Below are 6,000 nucleotides of genomic sequence, written 5' to 3' on the forward strand. Positions count from 1 at the left end.
ATAGAGAACTGCAGACCAGCATCTACAGTGGAACGAACAGGCGATAGAGAACTGCAGACCAGCATCTACAGTGGAACGAACAGGCCAAAGAGGAAAGAACAACAACAGACTCCCCTTCTTAGATGTCACAGTGGAACGAACAGGCAATAGAGAACTGCAGACCAGCATCCACAGGAAAGACACACACACACACACACACATTTGGATTTGGCAGTGCCGGTGTTAGACTGGGGTCGACAAAAGTTCAAAATCACACAATACCAGGTTATAGGCCAACAGGTTTATTTGGAAGCACTAGCTTTCAGAGCACTGCTCCTTCATCAGGTAGTTGTCTGATGAAGAGCAGTGCTCCGAAAGCTAGTGCTTCCAAATAAACCTGTCGTACTATAACCTGGTGTTGTGAGATTTTTTAAACTTTGTATAAGCCAGATACTTCACTACAGGAGCATTCATCCCAACACTCACAAACAGAGCTGCATCAGCACATTATTTAACCAGGCCACAACAAACTGCAGCACCCAGGAACTACGAGCAGCAGAAGAAAAATACCTACACAGTGTATTCAAGAACAATGAATACCCGATAAACACAGTCCACCAATTCTTAAACAACTAACCAAAACAAGACGACAACACACCCAAAGACTCTAGCCACACAACTATACAAAGACATCTCGGAGATGACTACCAGACTACTCCGACCCCTTGGCATCATGGTAGCCCACAAACCTACCAACACACTGAAACAGTTATTGATGAACCTAAAGTACCCTGTACCAATAAAGAGCAAAATGAATGTCATTTATAAAATACCCTGCAAGGACTGCAACAAACACTGCATCAGACAGACAGGCAGGAAACTAGCCACCACGAAACACAAACACCAACTAGCCACCAAAAGACATGACCAGCTATCACTACTACCCTTACACACAGACGAAGAAGGGCACCACTTTGACTGGGACAACACATCCATCCTAGGACAGGCAATACAGAGACATGCATGGGAATTCCTGGAGGCCAGGCATTCAAACTGGAACTCCATCAGTAAACACACTGAGTTGGACCCTAATTACCAACCTCTGAGAAAAAGAACCGGAAATGCTATCACCCACCTTAAGAGACCAAGACACATAAACAGCAAGTGGGACAGAACACCAGTGCTTCACCAGAGGCTCACTGATGATGTTACCTAGCATGACGATGAAACGTCTGAGTACAAACCCACCAGCTCAGCGAGCAAATTAACAAAAAGAGCTGAATTCCAGAGGTGAGATGAGATTGAGAGCCCTTGACATCAAGAATGCATTCAACTCAGTGTGGCATCAAGGAGTCCTAGCAAAACTGGAATCAATGGCTATCAGGGGATAACCTCTCATTCCTGGCGCATAGGAAGAAGTCAGTCATCTCAGCTCCAGGGCATCCCTGCAAGAATCCCTAAGTAGTATCCTAGGCTCAACCATTCTCAGTTGCTTCATTAATGACCTTCCCTCCATCATAAAGATCAGAGGTGGGATGTTTGCCAACGATCACTCAATGTTCAACACCATTCGTGACTTCTTAGATACTGAAGCAGTCCATGTTCAAATGCAAAAAGATCTAGACAATATCCAGGCTTGGGCTGACAAGTGGCAAATAACATTCATGCCACACAAATGCCAGCTTATGACCATCACCAGTAAGAGATAATCTAACCACCACCCCATGACATTCAATGGTGTTATCATCACTGAATCCCCCACTATAAACATCCTGTGGATTATCACTGGCCAGAAACTCAACTGAACTCACCACATAAATACAGTGGCTATAAGGGGAGATCAGAGGCTAGGAACACTGCAGCAAGTAACCCACTCCTGACTCCTCAGAGCCTGTGGTATATCTACAAGACACAAGTCAACAGTGCACTTGCTCCAACAACACTCAAAAAGCTTTACACCATCCTGGATAAAGCAGCCCACTTGATCGGCACCACATCCACAAGCCTCCACTCCCTCCACTACCAATGATGAGTAGCAGTGTTGAATGCACCATGTCGAATACAAGTTTTATTTCATATCAGCATTGTAAATTTGGAAGACAGCATAATTTATTGATGTAGGGATACACTCATCTATCAACTGTACTATATTCCAACTTCCTGCACAGCAATGTACAAAATGCATTTGCAAATTCACTGCAGCATATCAACAAGGCTGTTTTGACAGCTCCTTCTAAACAAGAGACTTCTACCACCTAGACAATCAAGGGCAGCAGATTCATGGTAACACCACCAATGGCAATTCATCTCCAACCACATTTCATTCTGGTTTGGATTCATAATAAGTGTTCCTTCACTGCCACTGTGACAAAATCATGGAAACTCCTTGCCTTACAGCACTGTGGGAACACTTACACCACACACTCTGCAACTATTCAAAAGCAGCTTAATCACCAATTTCTCTGATGAAATTTCTTACACAATATTTTGCTTACATTAAAGTTTATATCACTAGCGGGTTAATATCCCCACCTCTAAAACAATCTTTTTTTGTTAGTGCCTCTCCCAGTTTTACTCAAGCAGTTACATTTAATAGCATCTGACTCTTGGAGTTTGAAAACATAACCCTGACCAGTTAAAAGTTTAAAATGCATTCAGAGTCATATACAGTAGTTATACAGCATGAAAACAGACCCTTTGGTCCAAACAGTCCATGCTGACCATAATCCCAAACTAAACTAGTCCCACCTGCCTGAACTTGGCCCATATCCCTCCAAATATTTGCTTTCATTTATGTATTCAAATGTCTTTTAAACATTGCAACAGTAAATGCGTGCACCATTTTCTCTGGAAGTTCATTTCACACATGAACCACTCAGTAAAAACACTGTCCATGTCTTTTCTAAATCCTTCACCTCTCACCTAAAAATATGCCCCCTCATCTTGAAATCCCCCATCCTGGGGAAAAGACACTTGCTGTTCACCTTATCTTTACCACCACCCTCCCACCCATGATTTTATAAACCTCTAAGGTTACCCCTCAACCTCCTACACTCCAGTAAAAAATGTTCCAGCCCATCCTTGTAACGCAAACCCTCCACTCCCAGCAAAATCCTCTCTTGAACCTCCTCCAGCTTAACAATATCCTTCTTCGTTTTGCAGATCATGTTAACAAACAGAAAGGCTTATTACAAGTCATGATTTGGAGATGCTGGTGTTGGACTGGGGTGTACAAAGTTTAAAAAAAAATCACACAACAGCAGGTTATAGTTCAACAGGAGAAAGTGAGGACTGCAGATGCTGGAGATCAGAGCTGAAAATGTGTTGCTGGAAAAGCGCAGCAGGTCAGGCAGCATCCAAGGAACAGGAGAATCAACGTTTCGGGCATAAGCCTGAAGAAGGGCTTATGCCCGAAACGTCGATTCTCCTGTTCCCTGGATGCTGCCTGACTTGCTGCGCTTTTCCAGTAACATATTTTCAGCTATAGTTCAACAGGTTCATTGGAAGCACTAGCTCATGCTTTCAATTAAACCTGTTGGACTATAACCTGGTGTTGTGTGATTTTTAGCTTATTAGAAGCATCAACATCGCTTTAATGGGGTTTGCAGTCCAGCTTTAGAAAGGGAACTGACCAAACACTGTAGAAATTCTAATTCTAGAAAAAACTGCCTTTGGATTCCTTTAAGCAACACAGGACCTGAATGTCGTCATTCACATTCGAAAGAGTTACTTTTCACTCCCAAAAGTCAATAAAAAAAAAGTTAAAACAACTTTGCAAAAGACCTAAAAAGTAACACCAAATCTGCAAACTTCAGGAATTGGACCAGACTGAGTTTTGAAATAACAGCGAAAAATAAAAGTTTCCTGGTTTGAAGTGAAATCGACGTGTCAGAGACAAGATGAAGAGGCTAACATTTTTTTTTCTAAAACTGTAAGGCATAAAGTTTCCTGATCGTTTTGGTCTATGTATGTGCTTTACCTGTGCACCGATTCCCCCTCCCCACACTGAGGACACATCTCACCTGGGTCACTCTGTCGGTTAGTCACTAACGCTCGAGCTTCGAACCTGTACCACTCGCGCTGGATATGATTCTGCGCACAACCTGCCAGCGAGCGAGTTATAAACAGAGCTCGGCGAGCATCGTCTCACTTCGCGGGGGTTGGGGGAGGGACAAAGAGTCGGACGATGGGGGCGGGGCACGGCGGGACCTGCTCGGGATGGGGAAATCTATGGGCTTGGGGCTCTCATGGGAGTGCGGCATGGTGTGCGAGGTTTTGGTTGAATGGGGGCGGGAATGGGCGGGGCCAGTGTGAAGGGTGGGTCTTGATGAACCGTTGATTGACAACAGCATATGTTAAAGCTCCAGACCTGTTCGCCCCGCCCCCCACGCGCATCATGGTGTCACACGCGAGTCAATTATGTCCAGCCCTGCCTTTTTTTCTCTTTGGCCCAAGATGATTGACAGGGCATTGATGGATCCAAGGGTCTGGGCTCAAGGTCAATGGATGCTATTTGAGATTTAAGTCCCTCTTCACCCAAAAAGTCAAACTGCTGCAGTAGCTCCTGCTGACAAGGAGGCCACTCAGCCCACACCTGTTTCCTGCCGGAATCATCCACTACTCAGCCCTGTAGTCTTGCATCTCTTAGAAAATGTGTCCAATGCTGTTTTGAAAGCTCTGTTTTCCCTCACGCAGCACAATGCAGGTCCTAACAACTTAGTTTCTTCAGGTTGCCAGTTCTCTGAATCTCAGCTCTTTCTCTGCATTTCCTTTGCCTAGAGACCTTGTGATTTTGTTTTTTTTTGTTCACAAAATATAGACATTGCTGACTAGGCCAAGCATTTATTGCCCAGAAAGGGCAGTCAACCACAGTGCTGTGAGTCTGAAATCACAACTATATCAGATCAGGGAAGGACAGTCTTCACCACCTCCCTATAGCTATCAAATCGCCACTTAACATTCTCTTCATTAAGTAGAGTAGCCTCAGCTAATCCAATATATCCAGATGTCTGGAGTCCCTCATTTCTCATGTAATAAATTATTATAATAAAGCTACAAGCAGTCTGAGAAAATTAACCAAAAAGTAGACCTTGTAATAAGGAAGTAATTTTCTTCAAAAAGAAAGCACCCATGCATCTGCCCTCAACAACAATAGATCCACAAACACCAAGTCACCAGCCATTGACATCTTGCAAGTCACAGCAGAGGTATCTGGCCATGTATCAAAACTTCCAAAGTGGCAACCACTCAGAGATAAAAACAATGACTGCAGATGCTGGAAACCAGATTCTGGATTAGTGGTGCTGGAAGAGCTCAGCAGTTCAGGCAGCATCCAAGGATACCCTGCCTAGCAACTTAAAGTGAAGTGTCAGGAGTGAACTTCACAGTAATTGAAAGAAAGCATTAAGACGTGTTACTAAAACAATAAAATGAATTAGCTAGAACATTGCAAGCTAGTTTCTGCCCTGCATAATGACACAGCAGTTTTCTTTGTCCTGTGGACTGGTTCGCTTCTGGGGTTTTCCTGGGTTTTTCAATTCTTGAAAAGATTGGTACTGTGATTTCGAAACAGGAAGAGATGAATATATATGCCAGAAGGTTTTGATTAATGCCACACCCAAATATATAAAAGATTATTATTTTACAAGTATTTTGATCTCTCAATATTAAAGAGAAGAGTAATGGTGGATTGTCATATGTAATACAAAATGTCAAATACTGAAGAGGTAAAGCATGCCTCTGAACTACGATGGGTTGTGGGATTAGATAATGACTGCACAAGTAAACTTTGTGGAAGTGATAGTCCGACCATTATTCAAAATCCAATTGTGACTTTCTTTTTACTTTGCTCTGAACTGAAAATCTACCAACTGTGACATACACAAGTACCTAAGATAAATGTCAATCTTTTTCCAATACAGAATATTACCAGATCCTCATGTAAATTCCCCACAATTTTATAAATTTGATATTGAGTATTTGCTCTTCAAACCTTCATATCCTAATGTTTTTTCTTCTCTC

At 42.9% G+C, this 6,000-nt stretch overlaps 1 protein-coding gene across 2 annotated transcripts in view; it reads right to left on the bottom strand.

Moving 5' to 3' along the window:
* Positions 1-4,123, bottom strand: part of ass1 (argininosuccinate synthase 1) — a 162,714-nt gene extending 158,591 nt beyond the window's left edge. For both annotated transcript variants that reach the window (XM_043720419.1, XM_043720420.1), the window contains exon 1: positions 4,002-4,123. The gene's annotated coding sequence lies outside the window, so the exon portion shown is untranslated. The remainder of the gene's footprint in view (positions 1-4,001) is intronic.
* Between the last annotated feature and the right edge of the window lie 1,877 nt (positions 4,124-6,000).

This window comes from Chiloscyllium plagiosum, chromosome 30 (assembly GCF_004010195.1).
Source record: "Chiloscyllium plagiosum isolate BGI_BamShark_2017 chromosome 30, ASM401019v2, whole genome shotgun sequence".
NCBI lineage: Eukaryota > Metazoa > Chordata > Chondrichthyes > Orectolobiformes > Hemiscylliidae > Chiloscyllium > Chiloscyllium plagiosum.